This window comes from Cyprinus carpio, unplaced genomic scaffold, assembly GCF_018340385.1.
Source record: "Cyprinus carpio isolate SPL01 unplaced genomic scaffold, ASM1834038v1 S000006493, whole genome shotgun sequence".
NCBI lineage: Eukaryota > Metazoa > Chordata > Actinopteri > Cypriniformes > Cyprinidae > Cyprinus > Cyprinus carpio.
The window spans coordinates 448,567-475,460 of NW_024879166.1; the positions used below are offsets into that span (position 1 = coordinate 448,567).

Sequence of the window (26,894 nt, forward strand, 5' to 3'; positions counted from 1 at the left end):
AGTTGCTTATTAACATGCATATTACTAGCATATTGGCTATTTATGAGTACTTATAAAACACATATTAATGCCTTATTCTAGATCCCTTAATTACTGTATTTTAGATCCCTTAATCCTACCCCTTACAAGCAGCGAATTGGGAGTTTTTTGGGGCAAAATAGTAAGTTAACAGCTAGAATTGGTTTGAATTGGCTAGAAACTTTTTTTTTCAGTGTTCTTTGATAAATAGAAAGTTTGAAAGAAAGCATTTATTTGAAATAGAAATAATTTGCTACATTTTGTCACATTTGATCAAATGTATGCATCCTTGCTGAATTAAAGTTTTAATTTTCTTTAAAAAATATACTGAGCCCAAACAGTGGTCTATATGAATTAAAAATGTACAGCCTCTTAAAGGAAACTGGTCCAAAAATATAGATGACTCATGTTGCACCACAGATTTTTGTCCATTTATCAAATGTTCCCAAGAATGAGACCACCTACAACAAGCTAGAAGGTATCAAATTGTGTTCATTGATGTTGATGCACAGTACTTTCGTATCTATTTTCCTTTGTTTCTTTGCAGGATTTAAGTCTGAACAGCGCAGGTGCATTATAAGGAAATTCTGACTGTATTTGAATACCTTTATAATGCATTTTATATACAGGCTTCCTAGAATGTTTTGTATAAAATGCTCCCAGTCGAATGTGGGACAGAAATCAAACACAGGTATGTGTGCGCAGTGACACGGAGGATGAGAAGAGATACGAGAGGTGAAGTGTGTCTGTGAACCCAAACAGATAACAATGCACAATACCTGAACATAAGCCCGGCAGGTCCTCTCTCTCTTCTGCCACTGCAAGACACAATGAGACTACTTTCAGATACACACATACATGAAGAAGAGTCTTGCCCATTCAAAATGATTTTTAATCAATATCAAATGCAACTTACAAAAATACTACTACTACTATGCATTTATTATAATTAACTTACATACTTAAAGAATGGCGTTAAATGTTCTCACAGAAATCATCCAGCTCTTTTCCATCCATCAAAAATTAATGCTGTCAATTTCAGATTCAATTTTGGTTCATTTGAAAGAACATATTATGTGAAATAACATTATTATTTATCCCTCTATTTGTAACATTTGTCAAAAAAATTAAAATAAAAAAGTAAGAGCTACTAACACATTAACATGGGAAAAAAGTAAGCCACAACTGCAACCACCCAGAAAAATAGGTATATGCAGATTCTGCATTCATGTGATTCATGTCAAGGCTGTGAGTTTAGATGGTATTCCTGTGCACACTGATGTGGCAGCAAACAAAACATGAAGGGTTTGTTTAAAGGGCGAATGTGTGTGAGTGTGTGTGTGCATGCATGTGTCACCTTATTGTAGTTCCTGGCTGCCGATTCCTTATTCCCGGGTCTGAGTGCTTGCAGCTGTGCATCTAATATATCCAATAGCTGCTCGATGAGTCTGACAGAGGAACTGACATCACCGGCGTGAATGCGGCCCTGCGTGTGGTTCACCAGCTCAGCAGCGATGTTTGCAGCGTTCTCTCCGCTTTTTATCTACACAGTGAATACACACACACACACACACACACACACACACACACACACACACACACACACACACACACACACACACACACACACACACACACACACACACACACACACAGTCTGGTCTCTAAAGCTCAATCCCCTGCTGTGCGCTGTGGGGGTGTGAGCTGGGGGTTTCTGGGTTTATGCTGCTAGACGCACAGACAAAAGACAGCAAATCTTTAATGACTCTCTAAATCAAGCTATTACAAAAAAACAAAAAGGGAAAAACGAAAGCGTGAAACGTGATAAAATTACTCACTTGATTTGAAAGCAGACACATAGCTTGTAATTGCCCTGAAGCAAATGTGTCACTTAACGTTTAGAAAAATAGAAAAAGAAAAAGAAAAGAAAAAAAACAAACAAAAAAAAACAGTCCTTTGTGTTTAAGGTACTCAAAGGTACATCAAAGTGTACTACGGTGTAACCACTCTTTGTGGTGTTCAGAAACAATGCTGTTAAAAAAAATTAACCTTTGAAGAATGCCATTTATTTACTAAGGCCTTTTACAGTTGACATTTCTCTTTTGTGTCCTTAATTATGTTCTATAAAGAAAGAGGTCAGTAATTTACAATAGTGACAACCACATTTATAATAAATCTGCAAGTGTATGGAACTTATAAACAAAACATGGTTTGCTAAAACGTTCAGGATGATAATACTGTACATCTGTGATTGCCAACATTACTTTTGTCAACAACAGCCCCAACAATGGGGTTAAACTGTTTTCAACCATGTTTGTAGTCTGAGAAGTCAAAATGTTGCTGTGTTGATCACAACTTAAATGTAGGGTAGGTGATTTTGGAGAGGCTAGCGATAGCAACCTAGCTTTGAAAGCATAAGATCTCACCCTCCCTGCATAATCACTCTCTAAAGCACATGAACACACAGAGGCAGACCAGAAGCTAACCAGCGACATGACAACAGACGGTTTATAAAGCACATGATATTACAATAATATTACTTCTATTCTCTCTCGGTCTGCAACAGCGTAACGGAGTGCGCTGATGACGTATCATGTCTGCGATAAGAGAGTGCGCAGAGGTATGCAAATACATGCGTTGACAGGCAGGTTGGAGAGCCTATCGTAGCCCTCGGACCAAGGGATATGATTGGATGAACATTTTAATGTCCTACGCCTTCCACAGACTATATAAATACATATAAATTAATTTAGACCACTTAACTTAGTGATTGCTATCGGGATGAGAAGAGACGTTTAACCAGCATAGCAAAAAAATTTAAATACTACTAGCATTTTTATTAGATTTTTAATTAGCTTTTATTGTTATATTATTTTTATTATACATTTCATTTTAGTTTACTTTTTTGCTTTTCAAACATTACTATTTAGATTTTTCCAGTTTTAGTTTTTATTTACAATTACAGTTTACAAATATATACATTTTATTTCAGTTTTATTTCTATATCTATCTATCTATCTATCTATCTATCTATATTATAAATTATTTTTTTCAAAGATAAGGATAATAATAAACCTACTGTACTCTGCATATTCTGCATTTTCTTTCCATGGTTGTCAGGAAAGAGGGGCTGGAATTTATTTTTAACAAGTCTCTGATCATTCCAGTCTGAGTTGGACTGTGTTGTGAATCTGTCACTGTTACTGAGTTTGTTACTAGAATAAAGGCAAGCGCAAACTATATTAGGCATCAGACAGAACATGGAGCTAATTTAATTAGCAAAGACAAAGTTTATATAAAAGTCTTAAAGTCCACTTATTTTGAAGGATCAAAGAGAGGGAGACTAAAATTATAATTTGAACTCTTTTTCCGTCAAAAGTTCAACGACAGTGGAAAAACTGCTATGTTATGATATGATGTGATATGATGCCTAAAAATTGCTTTGTTAAACGAAAAAGTTTTGTAATACATGTGAAAATCAGAACAAACAGTCCTTGATGTGTAAGTTCAGTGTGACTTCAACCTGAGATGCTTTTAAACTATCTCTTAGAAATAGAGCGAATAGAGAGATTTTGTTCCAAATCATGTCAAAAGAATGACCTGCGTGCGGTAATGTGAGCTTAGGCCGGAATGATAATAGCTGAGGTAGCAGACAGAGCAGGACAGGGAACGGGGGTCAGAGCAAGCAAAAAGCAACTTTTTAGTGGTCTCACCTTCTGGGCCACCTGGTTGACCCACGGCGAGGTGCAGTTACTTAGATCAGGGCCGCGAGGATTCCACAGCACAGGAGAGGACAGACACTGAAAGGATGCGATGCCTGAAAACAGAAGAGAAGATATTAGGAGAGACAGACAGAAGGTGACCTTGGGTTTTAAAGTCTTTTTGTGTGTGTGTGTGTGTGTGTGTGTGCGCGCGAGTATATATATATATATATATATATATATATATATATATATATATATATATATATATATGTATATATAACACTAACAATGAGCACACACAGGCACGCACGCTCACACACACACACACACACACACACACACACACACACACAAAGACCATTCACACAAGTTTATCATTGGGTTTACATGCTACATATATTTCTTTCTTTTTCTTTTGACTTTTTTGTGGAAAAAAATTTAGTTACAGTGGCAAGTGGAGGAAATACAGCCAACAAATGTCCAAACTACTTGTGAACTTCAATACTCTTTAATTACCATCCCAGGATGCATCTCATTAAGGTTGTTCAGAATAACTAATGCTGTAATCAAGGTGAAGTGAGGCGACACTGAAAAAGCGAAAATTAAGACAGTTCTGATTTATTTCTCCTTTTTTGGGGCACTACATAATTCCCTTGCCTCCATTTCTGTATTTCATAGTTTTCAGTATTTCAGTAATTTTTACATAAAAAAACAAACAAAAAACAAAAAAAAACAAAGAAAGAGTTGACAAAACTTTTGACTGATAGAATATAAAAAAGTAATTTATTCTTATTTATTATAATAAAACAAAATACAACAAAATAAAATGTCAAAACTTTTTTATCATGTAAAGAAAAAAACAAATATGTACTGATCACACACACACACACACACACACACACACACACACACACACACACACACACACACACACACACACACACATACATATATATATGAAGAGTTTATTTGCAAAAACAGATAACTCCGTTTTTAACAATTCTCAGAAATCATGTTTTTTCATTGTGCATTCCAATTAATCTCAAACAAACTGCAGTTGGGTTATTTTGACTAGGTTAATAAAGAAATAAAAAAAAACAGTTATCTGTTTTAGAGAAATAAACATAATATATAACATAAATAACATAAACAAAATATATATTGCATCAAATTTAAATATCAGATTATATAATGATTTTATCTATAATATCAATAATAAATTGTATCTATAACAATATGTAAAATATTACTATTAGGTACTGTGTCCCTTACCTCCTTAGAGAAAACAAAATCCTGATATATAAGTACAAACACAAGTACACAAAAATAAATTCATAGCAAATATACCAGAAAACCAACTAGCTGAATTTATTCTCAACTCTAGAGTGCTAGAGAATAAGAAACAAAGAACAGGGCAGCTCTGAGCTTCACTGTGAAACCTTCCACGAAAAACACTTTTTTTTCTGTGGAAATGAGTTTGCTGACACATGAACGCCATCGCACACTCTTGCACACACTTGTGTAAGATCACACACCAGGCACGGCCATCCCATCAGCGCCTCTGAATGCTGAGAAACACCTCGAGGGAGACACCTTCTGCCACTCCTCATTTTCAGTTATGTTGGGCTGTTTAGTTAGCCGAGTTCACAGAGAGGACAGCATGCTGGGATCAAACAAACGGCAGGCCTTTTCAGCAACCACAACACAAACAGCTCCAAAGAAGAGAGGGGAAAAGAGTGACAGAGAGAGGAAACGCTATAGAGGAGTGAAGCAGCACTACAGCAGCTCCAGCGAGATCACAGCCACCCGGAGACTCTCTCTCTCCCAGCCGATGTCTGCTTTTCTCTCCACTCCATTCCTTCATCCACAATAGATTGGCTTTGAAGGATCTGCCAGGATTCACCAATTAAAGCTGCTGCTAATTTAACTTGTCTGTCATTTCAGTGACGGAAAAAGGTGACAGAAGAAAGACAACGTTTTGTCAGTGGCTGGGAGAGAGAGATGCTAACAGAGGGATGAATCGTTTTTCTCCCACGACAAGAAAGAGGCATTTGATGATGCGGTTGTATGGAGAAATGGGGGGGTAGGGGGTGGGTGTTGTCGTTTGTAGACTGTCTAGTGGCTCATTTTTTAATTCGGCAGTTTTGCAGGGCTAACCCATGCTGAGCTTGAAGATCACTCCTTCATTTGCAAAGGACTGCCTTTTATCTATGACTCCCAAGAGGACCTGCCAGCTGGAGAGAATACAGAGATGAGGAGGAAAAGGAAGCAAGCTCTCCACACAAAGAAATGGGTGTATACACATAAATGTGTACATGAACCCAGTGACATACACAACACAGGTAGACCAAACACAACAAACAATTCTATGAAAAGCTGTCTCAACAAACATTGTGTGACCTTTATGTCATAAACATCACGCAGCCTTCCTTCCTGTAAAATTGTGATTCCCTCTGCCACTACATCATGTTGTAATCAAGTGCGCAACACACTAAAATGTCAAGCAGCACTGACACAGTTTGCTATAATGTTTACAACCCGGTAGATATCTGTGCAGCTATCAGTAGACAGGGATTTTTTTATTTAATTTCTCAAGTCAAAATCAAATTATTTTAAAGTGTCTATAATATTTTCATACGTCACACCATCATCGTCACTCACCTAGTGATCCTTTAGGGCACGGCCTGTCTACTGTCTCCCCCCTCTGGGTGGCAGGCCACTGCACCCCTCGGGCTACTCTGGCTTCGCACACTTGGAGCTCGGGACCCTGTGGTGGGACGCGCAGGGGTCTGCGAGTCACTGGCACAGTGGCGGTAATAGGTCTCAGGTCTGGTGCCTTGTTGATGGCCCCTATTGGGTGAGAGGTAGGGGGCAGAGGTCGTATGGTTGAGGGGATGGAGCTAGAAGTGACAGGTCCGGCTGCGGTGGTGGTGCTGCTGCTCATCTGTGTGGGGACAAGTGGACCTGAGAGCAAGAGAGAAGGGCAGACAGGAATGCAAAGAAAATTGAAACCGAGGCAACAAGAGCATAAGAGGCAGAGAAGCAGATTCAGAACACCTACAGAGTCAGCGAGAATGTCGGCGGATGTTGGACCAAGATGAAAAAAAAGAAGACAAAACAGAAGAAAGGAAAACCTAAACGTCTGATGTGTCTTGCAAAAGGAATACGAGAAAGTTGGTAAGAAGATAACTAAAGCAGCAGGAGCATTCACTAGTCTTTAATGCATGATTATACGTTCCCACAGTCCCCCTGAGAACTGGATAGAGCGAAATACAGGAGGAGAAAGAGAGAGAGAGACAGACAGACAGAGCATGTTCATGGCAAGAAGATGAGAATGAATAATTGATTAGAAATCTTTTTCTGATGTGACAAAACGCTAATGACCACTGCTAATTAAACCATAAAGACAATGTATTGAAGACACAGAAGGGAACACTAACAGAACGTTGACACTTAACAGATCAAACTGTCTGTTAGCCTCCGCCTCCCGCTGATCTCGCTCTTTCTCTGTCACTTACCAGCAGTGGGATCCGGTGGGCTAAACTCTAGGGGGTAGCGCAGCACATTGTAGTTATTCCAGACATAAAGTTGATTGTCTCGTGGGTTGTAATCTACAGAGGACACATACTGGTACGGGTTGGGGAATGGGATGTGGACGGGCTCTTCCCGTGCTCTGTTGGTGTTGTACGCATACAGCACCAGATCTCCACCTGCTTCGCTGTCATCATCCTGATAAACAGAGCGGACAGCATATAGAACACCACATGCCATAAAAGCGTTGGACGCCAGTCGCTTATCAAAGCTCGTCTCCCAGGTTCCCTCGAAGCGCAGAGTGTAGGGGTTAACCTAAAAGACAGCGAGAGTAAAGGTTTTGGATTTCGGTTGTGTTCATATGATACACCAAAATAACTTGATTACTCCACAGTTCTGGAAAATGGAGATCCTTAAAATGTAACCAAAATTCAAATCCGATCTCAGCTGAAATACAATAGCTTTAAATTGCACTTTTCAGTGACACTGACCTGGCTGACCACAAGTCGTCCATTGTTGGCCTCGGTAGCGTAGATGACCCATAAACCATTTTCATCAACTGCGAGGTCAATATCAGATTTGCCCCCCCAGCGGTACGGTGAAGTGTCATGGTAGTTGGCATTATTGACTATGGCTTCTCCACTCTTGATACGTGTGCGCAAGTCGTATTTCACAATATTGCGTGTGCGTTCCTTGTTGTAAAAAACGGCACCATCATACACGACAAAGCCTGTTCCATCCACACGATTTGGCAGCCTGTGGGAGAAGAGTGTGTTGCTTGAGATGACTTGCTATAAATGTAATTTCTGCTACATTTTAGAAACATTATGATCAGAAACTAAATCAGGATTCTACACTCTTATATACCTGCCAAGGAGTGATACCTAGAATCAGTATTCTTATCTACAGAATCTTTAATTTAAAATTATAAAGAAACTCAAGAACCTTTCCTGAGAACTCAAGAAGCATATACAAAAAACTGCTAAATCTAAGTTTTGAAAAAAATATTATTTTGTAGATTGTACACAGGGATAGTTACTGGTTCTAGACCCAAGCTGTGGTCCTCACTCACTTGTAAGTGGTTGTAGCTCGATTCTGCTTGAAGTCTTCCCATGAAGCATACTCGTACAGCATGTCTGTGCGGTACGGAGTCCAGGGCATGACGTAAAGACGGTCACCAGACTGGAGGGGATCCTTACACCATGCCCCCGACTGATGCTCTGCTTCCTGCAGCAAACTTGCTGCCTGCACCCTTAATAGAGTCCCAGGACATACAAAGACTGGATATGCGGGATAAAGAGAGAGAAAGAAAGAGAAAGAGAGAGAAAGAGAGGGAGAGATGAAATAACAAGGAGGGGACAACAAGAATGCACAGAATGATGGTGTGATAGGATTAAAAAGAAGAGAAATTTTATGGGAAGACAAATGGAGAGATGGAGGATAAAGAAAGAAGAGGAATTGGTGGGAGGCCATGAGGGATGATAACATGAAAGAGAATGTGGCAGCAAGAAAGTGGAAGAGAGAGGGAGAGAGAAATGGGAGAGAGGACATGAGATAAATGACCATTCTTCTAATGAAAGAGTGTTAATGTTCATTAGTCAAGTATCTGCACACTGAACTAGAGGCTTGTGATGGGAGATGACACAATCCTGGCTGCTGGTGCTCATATATTGCTGGGAATAATTTTTTAAGCCCTGCCCCACTTCAACTTCCCTGCTGGAAAATCACCAGATTCTGATGCTAGCTGATTTTACATTGTTTCTAGATTGACCGATCATTTATGGCCATTAACTGCACTGAGCTGGCATAGACTGTTTGTCAGCTGGACTTCCAACAGATGTACCTGGTTCAAGCATCTTGGTCAAGTTGGTCAGAGCTGGTAGACCACTTTGGAATTGCAGAAAGAGGGTTACCATGTTCCTCAAACCAGCAGGGAAACCAGGTTTTAATGTTAACAGATTTCAAGTTGTTCAAGCAGGACCAAGTTGGTCGAAACTGGTCTAGATATTCAGCACAACATTTCCCAACCCTTGTCCTGGAGTATCCCCAAACGTATGCATTTTGTCTGTCCCCCTTATCTAACACACCCATTTTAGGTCTTGGAGTCTCTGCTAACAAGCTGATGAGTTAAATAAGATGTATTGGAATGTAGAGCAGTAGTTCCCAATGTCGGTGCCGTGGCAACTGGCCAGGGGTGCTGCAGAATTATATCTTTTTTCCACTTTAATCAACCTAAAATACTATCATACCATATAATAACTTTTAACAGCATATATTTTAAAAATAAGCTATATATAAACACCAACATATGAGCATGTCCAAACGAAAATAAGTGAAAAAACACTGATATATTTCATGCTCATTTATTTATCGCCAATTGGACTGTTCTCAGGAGAGAATTGCCCTGTCCAGCTCCGCCCCTTTGTACTGGTTCACGCTCAATTTTAAATTTCACGCAGTGATTTTCAGGAAACAAAATGCTATAGAAGGTGTTGACAGTTTTACCAGTGTGAAGCCACAACACTGGTTATGTCACTTACCCACTGCACCCAACGTCGTTTTGATTTTTATAAATCAACAATATTTTTTTTATAAAAATCTTTTAGTTCACAAAAACGTGGCTACTCAATGCAGCATGCCGAGTGACAGTTGCATCACAGATCAAATTTCATTTATCACGTGAGCAGAAGCTGACAAAGAAGAGTGAATTGAGACAGACAAGACGATGGCAGAAGAGTTTCAAAATGACATGAAAAAGCGCCTGTTTTAAAAATATTTTGGATTTTAAAAAGCCTTGACTTCTGTAATATATTAAAGGTAATATTGGAAGTTTTTTAAACATTTGTTTCTTATTTATTTGGTTCCACAGTGCTTGCTGATTAAAATGTATTTAAACAATGTATTTTTTATTTTTACTTTACATCAAGTATGCCATGTCTCCAATCTTTCTTATTCGTTTTCCTAATAAATGTAGCATTTCTTATTTATTCGGTTCCACAGTGTTTACTGATCTTCAGTTTTGTAGGCTTTAAGCTACCTTAACTTTGTGTAAGTTATTTGTTAGTTTATATTAGGCATATAGCATGGTGTATTTTTATTTGTTTTGTTAATAAAAGTTCTATGTTTTACCTTTTAATTTAATTTAAGCAACTGACGCTGAATTGGTGCTAATTTGAAAAAGAGAAAGTAAAATGTGCATGGCACTTTTAAGCTATTTAAAAGCGAAGGAAAGTAAGCAAAAGAGGGAAAACTCAAACAAACTAAAAACAAACAACTGCTTGATGTGGAATTGGCACTAATTTGAAAATCAAAGTAAAATGTGCAGGGTGCTTTTACAAGCTATTTAAAATGAAAGGAAAGCGAGGGAAAACTACCCCCTCTTTTCCACATCGTCACAACCCTAAATTATACCCACCTATCTCAGAATGCGCCGTCAATGTGCTGCAGGTGTTTTTTTTTTTTTTTTTTTTTTTAAGTTATAAGGTCAGGTTTGAACAAATCAAATGAGAAACTAAAGAAAAAAAAATTTTTAGTTGTTTATTATTATTTATCAATCTTTAAATGTGTTTTGTTCCAATAATTCCCACATACAGTGAATGGTTCAAATCAGTCTGTTGACATGTCATCCAGTTTTAAAAGACAGATGGTTCATTTGAATGGGTTGTTTCACCTCATATTATGTCTGTTGTGATGCATTCATAATAAATTCATGCTGCTGTTTATGCTTCATTTGTTGTTTGCTCATCTGGATTTAATTTCATATATGTATGTATACTTGTATGTTTAGTTTAATTGGGTTGGGGTGCCATAAAAAAACACTACAAAGGGGGCCATGCTTTAAAAAGTTTGGGAACCACTGCTGTAGAGACATAACATTTATTTTGCAGTATTAGGGGTACACTAGGACCAGATTTGGGAACTGGTTTCAAGTTGGAAGACTATCTCAACCAAGCAAGTTACACATAGTAGACCAGGGGTGCATAACTCAGTTCCTGGATGGCCACAGGCCTGCAGAGTTTAGCTTTAACCTTAATTAAACACATCTGATCCAGCAAATCAAGTCCTTCAGGCTTATTAAGAAACTTACATGTGTTGGAGCAGGGTTGGAACTAAACTCTGCAGAGTTTTGCACCCCTGTGGTAGACCATTTTATTTCAGCAACAAACCAGCTTGACCACCTTTAGCTGGCATGGAACTGAATTTCCAGCAGGGTTTTCTTACATCAATGACCCTGTCCCAAATGGTACCCACTGTCCTCCTTCGAGTATACACATGAACATATGGGCTGTTGGGTAATAGTCCACTGGGAAGTCCACATCAGCACATGCAGGCTCTGCAAATGTATGCACTGAGGGCACCTAGCTACCACGAGAGGAGCACTCACGATGACCCTTTTGAAATTTAAAATGACCAATAGGATACCCTATAATCTCTAGGAAATGCATTAGAACCACAATACCACGAGTCCACAATCAGTGTGCCATTTGAGACAGAGTCTCTATATAAATTTGGTATTTGTTCCACCACAAAGCACTGCTGTAATGTCATGTGTTTTTGTGTTTTATGTTGAATAAGGACAAATGTTAGGATGCCAGTCATGTACGAAAACAACTGCAGTGCTCAACTTTTATCTGCTAGGAGTACTTGATCAAGACACACATACTCATACACACACCAATCTCTATCTCTGTACTCTGAAGGAGGTCGTTCACCTGGGATTGGTGTGAATTAGCTGGCTGACGCAGTTTCTCACTCCCAGACTGAGAGGGCATAGGGACCTGAGAGAATCTATCTACTGCTGGAGGGTATGGGGAAAGGGAGCTGGAGGTGTCTATGAAAAGAGAAAGCGGACGTCATCAGCACTATGCTGTCAGAGGGGACAGCTGTGAGCAAGTGCGGATGGTGAGGACATCTCAGGAGGTGGGGGATAAGCTAGTGGGGTTTTCCTGCCACAGGTTATGTGTGTCCCAGACAGCCAATACTTACTGTTGCTACATACACACACATATACGCTAAAAATAAGTGAAGCCAAACTGAAAGGCTTTTTGTAATTAGTAAATGATACACAAGCACACAGAGACACACATCTATGAACACCATATTAGAGATAATTGTTATAATTTGGTCGATAGCTATAGAAATCCCTTCAGGTTAAGATAAATGAGTTATGAACCTATCAAGTGCAGTCTTCATCCTGAAGGAGCTGTAAAAATTCCTTCATAATAAAGTAGGAGAAATAAGCTCTAACTCTTCCTAGAAATGCCCTACAGAGAAAACCAGTATTACTTCACCAGCATATCTCTTGGATGCTAATCTCAGTAAAAGATGCTTGTGTGCTCTTAATCCCACAATGCTTTCAAACTAACTGGACCAGTCTCACCAACTGGTATAATGCATGGCTATGCTCCAAGCTAGTCAAGGTAGTTTAGATCAGTGTTTCCCAAGCCTTCACTTAGAGCTGAACCAACAGCACACATTTTGGATGTTTCTTTAACCTGACTCATCCATTTCAGATCTTGGAGTCTCTAAAGAGCTGATTAGTTAAACTGGGAATGTTTGATTAGAACACTTTGAAAATGTATGCTGCTGGTGTGCCTCTAGGAACAGGGTTGTGAATCACTGGTTTAGATAGCTAGTCAATTTGGTTATTAGCTTGACCACCAGTTGGAAGACCGGCTGTAGCCCAAGTTAGGGTTTCCAAAAAGGTGGACAATTTCCAGTAAATTTCTGAAATATTTCAGAAATTTTGGAAATTTTCCGGGATTTTTTAGAATGTTCTAGGGATTTTTGCAAAGTTTCTGGAAATTTTCCACCCATTTGCAACCCTAGCCCTGCTAGATCATATTGGTCAAGACTATAAACATCCTTCGATCTTTGGTGGTCAAGCAGGTTTTCATATCATGACAATTAGTTTTAAGTTACACAAAACAAACTGACCACCTTACTCAACCATTTTACCAATCAAGATCATAATGGTCAAGCTCCACCAGCAAAGTTCTGCTGTTAAACAGTATGACTATGCTTATCTTAACACTAGCACTAACCAAAATAAACCAGCTTGCTTTGGGCAACAAAGTAGTCTAAATTCCACTGTTTCTCTACAAGTTTGGTTATGAGAGACTAAGACAGACAATTTCTCAACAAGTACAGAGACAATCCTCTTACATACACATTTAGACTACTTATACCATATTTTAAAAAAAAAAAATTGACAAGGAGGAATAAATAAATCTCCCATGATGCAATGACAAACACCATCTCTGAACTAAAGAATATTAATAGACTCATCTGAGAACAGGGAGGCAGTGCCTTCCTGAGGGGAACAGCAACACACTGTATTGACCCGTTCTATATGGGTGACCCATAAAACAAAGAACGAGCACCCTGAGTTTCAAAAGAAATTGGGACAAACGCAACACACCACCAGACACACACGAGCACACGCTTTCCCCAAACAGTCACACAAACGCACCCATCCAAGTATCTGATCAACTGCATGGAGGGCGATATAAGCAGCTCACCCACAAACAAAGGCAGCACTGACACCAGCTGCTTTGATGTCAACGCTCAAGCAATTGCTGGCCACAAACAGCTCAGCGTGCCCTAATTTAAGATTAAGACTATGGCTCTGTCTCTCATAGTCCTTGTAGACTAGAGCTCTCTATTTCCTGATGCTATTAGGGATGTAAAGAAGGGCTTATTATAGTGAATATGATAATTACAGAGGCTCGAGATAGGAATAAGTATATGTGTGGGACTTTTGATTCCACAGAAACACACTCCCACACACACAGTGTGACCTGGGAGAATTCATTAAACCTGACCTGTGCTCTCTTGCAGCTCAGTTCCCTACTGTGTACTGGGCTCTAACTCGTTCTCTTTCTAAAACAAGAATTTTTATAACACAGTTCTACCAAACTATTGGAAAAATGGCCAACATACAGTGTGCAATTATCCTTGTCAATCTACACCAGACTGAGGTCACTAAACCTCTCACCTCGACATCTTGTGGTGTTCACTGCAAAAACAATGTCCTGGTAAGTCACACTTACCAGGACTGAAACCAACTCCCTACTGTTTTTAAACCCAGAGTAAGAAGTGTATTAGCACCTCCACCTCCATGAGACACTAAATAAACCCAACCAGACCGGGCTTCCATGCGCTTCCATTCATAGTGCTAATGAGCCTTTTATCACTCAAATATTTACCTACACACAGAACTTTAATTCAAATTACACTTGTTTCATAATTGCTATTACTGTTTCCTAATAGCTACCCTCAGGAAATAAACATCTCTCGTGTCTTGTGTCTCACTTGCATCTCATAGAAAGCAGTTAGATAAAATGGAAACATCTGTTCAGGGTTTAAATTTTCACTTAAACAAAAGACCTCAGAAATCTCACAAAGTCAAAAACAGTTCAAACATTTTTCATCTAATACCTCAAAGTTATCCACATTAATTTGTTTAAAAGCTTTTTACTGATACCGTTTATGAATAATTGTCTCATTTACATCTGTTTGTTTCTCCTAGGGAATTCTAGGAGAAATATCTAAAAGAAAATGGATCCATAACTGAAACTTAAACGGACAGTTAAAATCCAAAAACAGAAACTTCTGTCATCATTTTTTAAACCCTCATGTCATTCCAAACCTGTATGCCATTCTTTCTTCCATGGAACAAAAATAAGATATCCAGAATGATGTTGGACACCAAACATTTTGGTGACCATTAACTTCTACTGCATTAAAAAATAAATACATACATACATACTTACAAATCTCTATTTATCTTGTTTAAAGGAACACTCCGACTTTTTGGGACTTTAGCTTATTCACAGTATCCCCCAGAGTTAGATAAGTCCATACATACCTTTTTCATTTCTGTGCGTTCTGTAAGTGTTATTTGACGCACCCACCGCTAGCCTAGCTTAGCACAAAGACTGGATGTGAATGGATAATGCTAGCATAGTAATCCCAATAAGTGACAAAATAATGCAAAAATTTTCCTATTTACATGTTGTGATCTGTATAGTCACAGCGTGTACAAATAACAAGGCTATATGAGACAGAGACCATTTTAATCGTATAAATACTGGGAACTATATTCTCACTAGGCGTAGGAGCACAGCTTACGTTACTTGGGCGGAGTGGCTACTTGGGCGGAGTGATTAGCGCAGCACCCGAGACGCGCCGTGGTGAGGAGCAGAGAGTTCGGTCAGAGTTGGAGTAATAGAGTCAGCAATTACTAGATAGTACATTTATAGTGTACAGTCATGGGTGTTCGCTGTATTGTAAAGAGCTGCGACAATAAACAGGGGAGACTAGGTAATACTATGATGTTTCATACAATTCCAACCAAAAACGCTGACCTGATGAATCGATGGCTACTTGTTCTGGGTATAGTTCCAAACACACCTGTAAACACCATCACGAAGTATTTCATTTGCTCTGAACATTTTACTGTAGACGACTATTTTGAAAAAATGCAAGTTGCCACACGGACCATGAAACGTGCGCTAAAGGATACAGCCATCCCAATAAAGACAGGACAAATTGGATCACCTGTTGCTGCGGTAAGTGTTCCGTTATGTTTTGAGATGACTAACATTAGCCATACTGTAACAGTGCCATGCTAATGTAATATAACCTTAGTAGTGACACTATTACGTGAATAGGGGCTCCGTGTATCCCCTTTATTGTTATTATTGTGTTGTCGTGAACACTGTGTCGCTCAATAACAAATGAGCGGCGCTAAATGTAACTCTCAGGACTAATACATTCAACTTGCTAATGAATTGGAGGGGGATGGGCAGTTTTTTTTTTTGAGAAAATGTTTGTGAAATAGTAGGCTAACGTTACTGTCTGTGGGTTCATTGTGCAAAAACTATTTTGCCTTTTGCTATTACTTTCCCCATATTCTTGGCTATTGTAATGCAATTATCTAACATTACTGTATTATATGCTGTTGAATATATTTGGTCAGCTGTAATAAATTGCATTTCAAATATATCAATTCCTGTAATAATTCTTTATACATTTTCTGTGATAATTATTAATCAGGATGAGATGAGTGTTCTACAGCACTTTGTAACTCATCGTCTGTGTATCCTGGCTCAAAACTATATGTTCTGGATCTTGGTTTGATACACAGTAAAATTACTCTGAGTCTGACAATTCCTCAAAGTCAGCCATGATCACGAGTCACGTCTAGCTAGTTAGTCACGTTTGTTTTTGTTTACGGAACCATCAACAGCGCATCTCGTGTGCTGCGCTAATCACTCCGCCCAAGTAGCCACTCCGCCCAAGTAACGTAAGCTGTGCTCCTACGCCTAGTGAGAATATAGTTCCCAGTATTTATACTATTAAAAATGGTCTCTGTCTCATATAGCCTTGTTATTTGTACACGTTGTGACTATACAGATCACAACATGTAAATAGGAAAATGTTTGCATTATTTTGTCACTTATTGGGATTACTATGCTAGCATTATCCATTCACATCCAGTCTTTGTGCTAAGCTAGGCTAGCGGTGGGTGCGTCAAATAACACTTACAGAACGCACAGAAATGAAAAAGGTATGTATGGAGTTATTTAACTCTGGGGGATACTGTGAATAAGCTAAAGTCCCAAAAAGTCGGAGTGTTCCTTTAATGTTTTGGGTAAACTATCTCTAATCAGTCTCCTGAGCTATAAAAAAGTGACCTCTCAGAAATAAAACTTTTCTCTGTCTGCAATATCAGATATAGCAATCAGGTACAAACTCAATATCAACTCCAATATTTCTCAATACATCCGCTTCCAATTTTAGAAGAAACATTAAAGACAAATTGATATAAATCAAAGAACTCAATTAAGTCTCCTGAGGCATGGGAAAAAAAAAACAACCCTCTGAGCAGTAAATGTTCCTCTGGGAAGACAGCAAAGTCTGATCAGAAATATGACCTTGACGTGGAGAAAAAAATAAAATAAATTTTTTGCTAAGCATTGTACATTTATGTCATATATCTAAAAAGTAATTGTCTTAAATGTTCTTTCTGAAACTAAGAAGAAACATCTGAGGCAATGCTACTGTCACATTACTCACATTCTCTGCACTCTGAGCAGGATAGCCAGCCTCTGATATATGAATTATTAAACTCATAAGTAATTATTCACAATCTTTATAGACAATATTTAAAACTAAAGAAAATTAGAGTGCAAAGCAGCATTGGCCAAAGCAGAATCTAGAAATGAAGGAGGAAAATGTACTCCATCCACTACTGCGTGTAGTCAGGTGTGTGCGTTTGTGTGAGAGTCAGGGCTCCTCCAGGCCGTCCCGCCGTGGCGTCTAACTGTCTGGACTAACTGCTGAGAACATGCTGCTTAATTGAATCCTACACCTGTTACTGGCAGGTACAAAGTGCTGCCAACAGGGGGCAGAGCTCTGTGTGGCACTGGGCATCCTCTTCAAAGCTGAATGGGTCGTTGTGTGCTTATTTACGTCAGAGAGTGTGTTAAGCATGTGGATGAGCGTCAGTGTATTTTTAAGAGAGAGAGAGAGAGACAGATGTAGACAGAAAGGTAGGTGTAAAATACTGCCGTTTTGTGCATCTGAATGCAAGCAAGAAAGAGAGAAAGACAGTTAAAGATTGTTGGAAGTGTTGCTGTGTGCTTGGAAGCAGAGAGTGGGATAAAAAAGGCGAAGGGTCAAAGGTTATTCCTGTGAAATGAGAATTAGGATTGAGTTAATCTGATAAAGACTAGAAGGGCTCCCAGATTGTGTCCTGGACAGCAAGGGGTTAGCAGCAAGACAGAAACATGTGCTATGTTTATTCCACGTACACATACACGCAAACACACAGATCGACTCACCTCAATAACATCCACATCCTTCAAAACACATACTGTTTCCAAAGTCACACACAAATACATAAGCTTGCTATACAAAAAGCCTTCCTATATTTCAACACTCATTATTTCAAGGACACACAAATGTCGCTACTCCTATCATTACAAGGACTTTCTATAGGTGTAGAGAGCTAATTATATTTTCTACCCCTTAACCCTCACAGAAAATATTTTGCATTTATTTCTATATTTGTTTATATAAAATATTGTTTATTATCGTAATGCAGGGTTACTGACCTGAAATCTGAATACATCTACATTATTGATCCCATAAATACGTCAAACCATTGCTAAACAGTTGCTAGGGTGTTCAGAGAGGCTTTTAGCACTTTACTACATGGTTTCTAAGTTATTCTGGGTGGTTTCCTACTGGCTTAGTTCAACTAAAATAAATATTCTGTCATCATTCACTCCCCCTCATGGCTTTCTTCTGTGGAACATAAATTAGGATATTTTGAAAAATGTCACCATGTTATATTTAATATGGAATTGAATTATGTGATTTTCTTTTGTATATTATTTTGTTTTGTGTTGTGGAGTGAAAATTGTAAGGGTTTGGGAAAACCATATGAGTGGGAGTAAACGGTTAGGTTTTTATGGTCCCTAAAAATAACTTGTCTATGTGACATTTTCACCTGATTTAAAGGAATAATTCACCCAAAAAATGGAAAAAAAAAGTCATTATTTTCTCACCCTCATGTCGTTCCAAAAGTTTTCTTTCTTGTGTTGAACACAAAAAAATATATATTTTAAAGAGCAAAACAGTTGTTTGTCCCCATTGACTTTCATAGTAGGGTAAAATATCTTCTTTTATGTTCACCATTAGAAAGAAACTCATACAAGTTTTCGTTTTTGGGTAAACTATCCCATTAACCACTAAGTATGTGCAATAAAACTGGGGATGTTTGCTTTAGCATAAAAACAGCCATGGACGCCACTAGCATGTGTGCAATTTATTATGTGTGAATCTGAGTTTAAAAATACCTTGAGCTGCATTAGGACTCGCTATGCTGTGTTAGTGTGGCTGTCATAGCGACTGTACACCTAAGGGATGTGTACTGAAAAGGACAACGGCGACGTACAGATACATTTTTCTTTTCTGTGCTCTCTCTCTCTCTCTCTCAATCACGTTCTGTCCCCTGGGCCTGCTCTCCCAGCCGCGCTGTCTGTCCAGAACAGTCTATCTATGTCTGAATTACATCACATTACACCCTCATTGAAATTCGTGACCACCTGCACACGCTTCGGCTCTTTAGCTTTAACAATACACACACACAAGCACAGTCTCCAATCTCTCTTACTGCCCAGCCGAGGGACTGCCCAGGTCATTTGACAATATGTGCATGTGTGGATTATACTTGATATGTTGCCATGTTTCAGAAGGATAGTTCATCCAAAAAAACGAAAACTCTGTCAACATTTATTCACATACACATCGAAACCAGTGTTGTTGTCTTTAACTAAAACTGAAATGACTGAAAAAACATTTCCGGTAACTGAAATAAAGCAAAATAAAATGTGCATTGCATGAAAAGTTTGTTACATTAAAAAAAAAAAAAAAAACAAACAAACAAAAAAAAAAAAACACAAAGACTACAATTAAAATATAAATTAAAGCAATTTGAAATATTAATTAGTTTATAGATAACTGCCTTGACAATTAAACAAATAAGGTTACAATTAAACAGACTACAATTAAAATGAAAACAATAAAATAAAGCTAATTCAAAATGAATTAATACTATAACAGTATATAAATGATTGACAATTAAATGTTTAAGTTAAATAGAAATGAAAAAAGTAATAAAACTGACAAAAGCATAGCAAAATTATGAAAATAACTAAAATAAAAATAAAAATGGTAAATATAAAAAAATAAAGCTAATTCAAAACGTTAATGCTATAATAGTATATAAATAAATCTAAAATAAGAAAAATCAATGTGTGCAACACAAAAGAAAATGTGTAGTAAAATGTCCAAGCTGTTTTTTTTTTTTTTTTCCATACAATGAAAGTGAAAACAGGGAAAGCTGTGTTTACTATTCAGTATCATTTGGGGAAGAGAAGCTTGGACATTCTGCTAGATAACTCCCTTTTTATTTTTAGCTGAACTATCCCTTTAATACTGGCCCAGAGGTGAAAAAACAGTGTGTATATGTGTGTGTGGTGTTTCTCAAACAAACACAAACCCTGAGCACAACAGCTTCGAGGCACTTCCCAGGATTCCATAATCAGACAATTAATCGATCCTTTAACCAACGAGTGGTAATAAACAAAGACTGGGCGGGTGGGTGGTCAAGACAATGTTGTTAATGAAAATAATTGTTAACTGTTAATGAATAGATAGAGAATAGAGGAAATAATTAGCAGCAGAGCGAGAGGACAGATAAAGCAGCAGAAGAGGGGAAGGGAGGGGGGCCGGCTGTCCGCTGTGGCATGATTGCAGGTAAGAACACTCTTGAAATGTAGGGCAGAACTCTCACAACACTTGCCAGCAGCACCATGGGGAGGAAACAAAATGGAGGACCGACATCGAGGGTGTGTAAACTGATGTCAGTATCAGCGGAGTGGAAGAGTCACACTGAGGTGCAGGTCTCCCAACAGGTTTAGTACTCATTCCCACAAGACATTTCCACAAAAACAGAGACAGAACAGGCTGCACAAACACACACACACGTGATTCTGAATGGTGCAGTCAGGAAATACTCATGAGAAGAGCATGGGCAGGACGTGACAGATTTGCTCTGTTCCAATCTCTAGGCGAGCTACCTATCTAGACAACATTTCACGAAGCATTTCTGTCAGAATCCATATCAATGGGCTCTATGAGAGAAATGTCAATTGTGTAAGAGTCATGATCATCGCGTCAGGGTTTATTTTGTTTATTTTATTAATGATCAGCTTACTGTACATTATTCAGCTTGTAACACTGCTATTTACCAAAGACATCTATAAATGGATGTTAAGTATTGAATACTAAGTGCTATGAGAAGTCAAATCAGTTGCCTTGGGAAACAGTCAATTATTCCATTTAGCATCATTATACAAAAATATTTGACTGCAGAATATCACTACTGACCAATCAGAGTAGAGTAACTAACTTAGCAAAAATGCTAACGGTAAATTTTGTCTGAATTTTTCAAGCAATATTTGGATGGTTTGTGTGAGTGAGTGTTAATGTACGACCACATTGGACATTGTGTTAATTTCCATTCATATCCATGCGTACGTGGGTGAGCAGGAATGCTATCAAATGCAAAGCAGGTTTGCTGCGAACCAAAGTTCAAGTTTCTTAACCTTTGATTGGTCAATTGGTATAACGAAAAGGCGTTTAACCAGTACAGGATCTTAAGTCACAAACTGACTTCTTGGCTCAATACACAGAATACAAAGTTCAAAGTTTAATGGTAGTGTGAAAGTGGTGAAGATTTTAACATTTTAAATGTAATATTATTTGTGATTTATAATTTATTTAAAACAGAAGCCCGAGAGCATGACATTACACCCTGTTGGCAGTATTCATTGTGGGTTCTGAAATAATTTAGCATATTTAAGGTCTTCTGTAGCTTTTAGTGTATATTTGTTAGCTTCAAGCTTCAAAAAAGTGTTTGGGGTTGCAGCGACTAATCAACTAGTCGACTTCAATGCTCTGCCATGATGCTTTAAGCTTGACTTCGACTAGTTGCTGGTCCTATAGAGGGCGCAACAGGATAAGAAATCTTTGAAGGACTTCCACATTTATGCTCAGTTTCCAAACATTTAAAATAACAAATAAATGCATACTCTGAAAGCGCTCCACTAGACGTCTGAATATATTACTGGATGCTCGAAATTGAATGGGAGAATGCAAGTTTTATCGGTATCTGATTTAGAATGAGCAGAAATCTGTGAGAAGTATAACGACCCAAAGACAAAGGAACTGATAAAAATGAGCTGTTATAGGAGCAATAGCCATGCGGCAGCGTTGTGTCATTGTATTCTCATTTTTGTTCATCATTCCATTGACTTACAATAGTAAGCATCATGTCCCTGGCTGTAATGTAATGTCAAAGCTATTGGCTATTTAATATAAGCAATGAGTCCTTCCATATGCGCTGCCCTGACTTCTTCTTTTAACAGGAAATGTGTCAACGCTGGAAAGAAATTTGCACTTTTAAACCATTTCATGGCATCTTTAAGGCCTAGTGTGACCACATTCTCACTATAGCAGCTGCCTACGTAGAGAACAATTCAAATCTGTCACTTAGCATCAGCAGATAGTTGCCTATTTAGACAGTTTTAACGAGACAGCTCACTAGGGTTTGGAACAGATCATTCAAATCATATAGCCAACTGTAGATGATGTGAGGCTGAATTATGCCTGGTTCAAGATCAGTTCAAGTCTTGCAAAAGTTTGAAACTGAATACTCAAGAGACTGGCAAGAGGATCAAGTACGGCAGCCCTGAATCTCTGTGATTGGCTGGCTGTACCGAATCAGGCTGCGAGCTGATTGGCACCACGGAGCGAGGCCGTAAGAGTGGAACCAGCTCTGCCTAGCAAAGCAGCCATCTCACAGAGACGCCAACTGCCACCGTACCCTCCCCTTTGGACACATGCGGACACACCACGGGGAGGGAGCGACTGCTACAGACGCCACTGAGCAGTGTCCAAAAGCAGACAACAAAACAGAAGAGATTAAAAAGAAGAATGACGCCAGTGGCAGATGACAAATTAGAGAGGAGGGACCAGAGGAAGTGTGTGGAGGGGGATCTGAGATAACCTGCGGCTGCTTTTGATGAACACATGAGAATTTTGGAAGGATTTCAACCGAGAGGAAAGGAAACAGATGAAAAAGAGAGAGAATGTGACGTGGCGAAAAACAGAAAGCTTGTAAAGAGAGACACTGAAGCACCTGGAAATGGGAGAGAGCATTTGGCATGGGTTCGGGCAGTTACCAGCTCTACAAATCGTTACTCTAATCCAAAATAACGTATAGAGAAAACACAGGGCTTATCCTGAAGGAAGGAAGGTAGGAAGAAGGAAGGAAGGAAGGAAGACGTAAACAAAAAGGGTCTGAAAGAAAAAAAAAGGTCTCAAACAGTATGGAGGAGTCGCTTTGGATCTGGAAGGACAGATACAAAATTAATCGCAAACAATAGGGAAATGAATAAATGATGGCTCATGAAAGAGGGTGGAATTGCACAGATGGGTGCGCGTGTCGGCGGAGGATATGGGTTTAGTGGGAGAAATGACTTCCTGTCCAACAGAAAAGTAGAGCGGAGGAGTGCTCGGTGTAAAGTGGCTCGTGCGAGTGTGCGTGAGAAAGAAAGAATAGAGAGCGTGCACGCGTGCATGTGCCGCATTTAGTCGGCGAGCGTGTTTCCCTTGGGGTAGAAGTGATCAGATTAAAGGATGGTTATTAATTTCTCAAATAGACTTAATTGGAACTTTTAGCAGGACAGCTGTTGGAGATCTGCTGTTTTCCTCAAGTGAGAGTTGCGTGTGTGTGTGGGCGTTCGTTATGCATGCATGAGGTCTTCTGTGCACAGGGATTAGTGCGTGGATGCAGGACCGTATGTATGGTGGCGTGTGTCGGTGTTATCTGAAACAAGAACCAAATTTGGAAGGAGTTTCGGTTATAAGCCAGAGAAAGGAAGAGAGAAAACAAGTGAGAGAGAGTTATGGTTATAGTATATATATAATAAACATCAAACATGAGCACTACACAAGGTGCTGGGTTAGGAGAGGGGGATGAGGGAAGGAAACGGAAGAGGAAGGGGAGGAGGAGGAGGAGGGCGGGTGGGGCGAGCTGTGGTTTTTATGTTCATTGTGGTCTTTACCTTTTTGGTCCACTTCTATTCAAGCATCGGAAAAAAGAGAGAGAAGACAGAGAGAGCAAAAGAAAGAGCGAAAGAGAGAGAGAGAGTGAAGATAATGAAAGAAAAAACAGGTGCAGGAAAAAAGAGAAAATTGAGATTAAATAAAAGGCTATCCTTTCTCAAATCATGTCATTCTGTCAGTGTGATGTAGGCTCTTTACAGAGAGGATGACTCGAGTGAGTAATGAGAGGGGAGAATGGCCTCAACTGCTTTCACAAAGTTTAGCGAAACCCCTTCCATTCTTCCTGTCACATGACACGCATACACTTCCCTCAATCACACACACTCTGCCCCCTCCGCTTCCCCTCCTTCACCCCGTTCTCCCATGCATCTGTCTGTTATTCCGCTATCCACGCTTCTGCATCTTTGGGCTGCTGTGAGAGAGAGAACATGATGCATGTTCGAAATGGCATAGCACGCATACTAGTTTTGCAGTGTGCAGTATGTATACAGTGCGCAGTATGTAAATTTCCACCTGAAATACCTGCATGGTCTCGCTAATTTACCGAAGATGTGGGCAACAGAGCACACTGTGTGGAATAATGTATTCCATAATACTGGACTTGATTTTCTATATTTAGGCCCCAAATGTTAAAGTATGTGGATGTAAATGCTTGTATGCAAGTTCTGTTTCATTTGTCATATGTTGAGAAATGTGCCTGGTTGCAATTCATAATACAACGCAAGTTCTTAGCATTGCCGCAAGGTTGTATTATAGCAATCATTCTTTAGGCCCCAAATGTACAATGAAGAGGAATGTGAAGGCAAATGCTTCTAATATGCAAGTTCTATGTTATTTGTCATGCATTGCGAAATGTGTCAGGCTGCAATTCATAACGAAATGCAATGCAACTTTTTAGCATTGCTACAAGGCTGCTATAGTGAACAATTTCAGGCCCAAAATGTGTCAGATGCTTAGGTATGTGGATGCAAATGCTTTTAGCATGCTAGTTCTATTTAATTTGTGATGCACTGGCCACAATTAGCAAACACACAACAAGTTCGTAGTAATGCCAAAAGGTTGTGTTATAGCGAACAATTCAAGGCCCAAATTGTACAAAACACAAGTATGTGAATGCAAATGTTTCAAGTATGCAAGTTCTATGTAAATTGTCGTGCACTGCGAAATATGCCAGGTTGCAATTCATAATAGAACACAAGATCTTAGAATTGCCACAAAGTTGCTATTGTGATCAAATCTAGGCCCAAATTGTACAATGCATAAGTATGTGAACACAAATGTTTCAAGTATGCAAGATCTACTTAAATTGTTGTAAATTGCGAAATGTGCCAGGTGGCAATTAATAATACAATGCAAGTTCTTAATATCTCCACAAGGTTAGCACATATTTTTTTAGGCCTAATGTACAATGCACAAGTATGCAAATGTAAAATCTTTTAATACGCAAAATATATTTCATGTCTAATGCTTTGCGAAAAGTATCAATTTTAGTGCAACGCAAGTTCTTAGCATTGCCACAAGGTTTTGTTATGGCCATTTTTAGGCCCCAAAATGAAGAGGAATGTGAAGGTAAATGCTTCTAATATGCATGTTCTATCTTATTTGTCATGCATTGTGAAATGTGTCAGGCTGCAATTCAAAACAAAACAATGCAACTTTTTAGCATTGCTACAAGGCTGTTATAGTGAACATTTTCAGGCCCAAAATGTGTCAGATGCTTAGGTATGTGGATGCAGATGCTTTTAGTTCGCAACTTCTATTTAATTTGTGATGCACTGGCCACAATTCGCAAACACACCAGTTCTTAGCACTGCCACAAAGTTGTGTTATAGTGAACAATTTGAGGCCCAAATTGTACAAAGCACAAGTATGTGAATGCAAATATTTTTTATGTATGCAAGTTCTATCTAAATCTAAATGCGCTAGCATTGCAAAATATGTCAGGTTGCAATTCATAATACAACGCAAGTTCTTAGAATTGCCACAAAGTTGCTATTGTGAACAGTTTTAGGCCCAAATTGTGCAATGCATAAGTATGTGAACACAAATGTTGCAAGTATGCAAGTTCTATTTAATTTGTTGCAAATTGCAAAATGTGCCAGGTGCCAATTAATAATACAATGCAAGTTCTTAATATTAGGTTAGCACATAATTTTTAGGCCTAATGTACAATGTCTAATGTTTTGCGAAACATGTCAGGCCACAAAGTTCTTAACATTACCACAAGGTTATGTTATGGGAATCTTTTAGGCCCAAAATGTACAATGCGCAAGTATGTGAATGTAAAACCTTTTAGTATGCAAATAAATAAATAAATAAATAGGCTTATACAGTATATGCTTTGTAGTAAGATGTATGCTAGTATGCCATTTCGAATATATTTCCAAGAGTGTTGGAGTCTTCTGCAGCTGTGAGGAGGAAAAAAAGGGTTAACAAAGAGACAGAGTGATGCAGTGATGTAGAGGAGAGAGCGAGAGATAGAAGAGAGGTGATGGAAAGGCTGATTTCTCTCTGAACCTAAAGGGGCTGGTTCTGGCTCAGCTGGGATCGGGCGAGCGAGCGAGCTGTTTTTTCTCTCTCACAGAACTTGACCACTTATCGCTTCTACTCACTGAATCCATCAAGATCCAGCTGCCAGTCACTGATTGCGGTCTGTGGGACCATGCGGTGTGGCTAAGGTACATTTTTGAAAACCATGAAACAGGCTGAGAGAAGGAGAGAGGCCATTATAGTAAGGAAAAAGTTGGAGAGAAAAAAAAGTAGAGAGAGAGAGAAAGGGTCAGCAGAACAGAGGAACATTTAGTTTCCACTGCCTGCTGGAAAAACCAAGTTTGAAGTACAAGTTTGAGGTGGCCATTCTGGTTTTGGGAACATGGTAGATGGTTTGCTGCTGGTAAGATGTCAGTTAAGATAAGACAGTTTACCCACTCTAAC

The 26,894-nt window shown here is 38.9% G+C and overlaps 1 protein-coding gene and 1 pseudogene across 1 annotated transcript in view; one reads left to right on the forward strand and one right to left on the reverse strand.

Moving 5' to 3' along the window:
* Positions 1–8,533, reverse strand: part of LOC109081715 — a 33,107-nt pseudogene extending 24,574 nt beyond the window's left edge.
* The window catches only part of LOC109083683 (E3 ubiquitin-protein ligase RFWD3-like), a 512,102-nt gene that overhangs the window by 415,935 nt on the left and 69,273 nt on the right, over positions 1–26,894 (forward strand). The gene's annotated exons all lie outside the window — the stretch shown is intronic.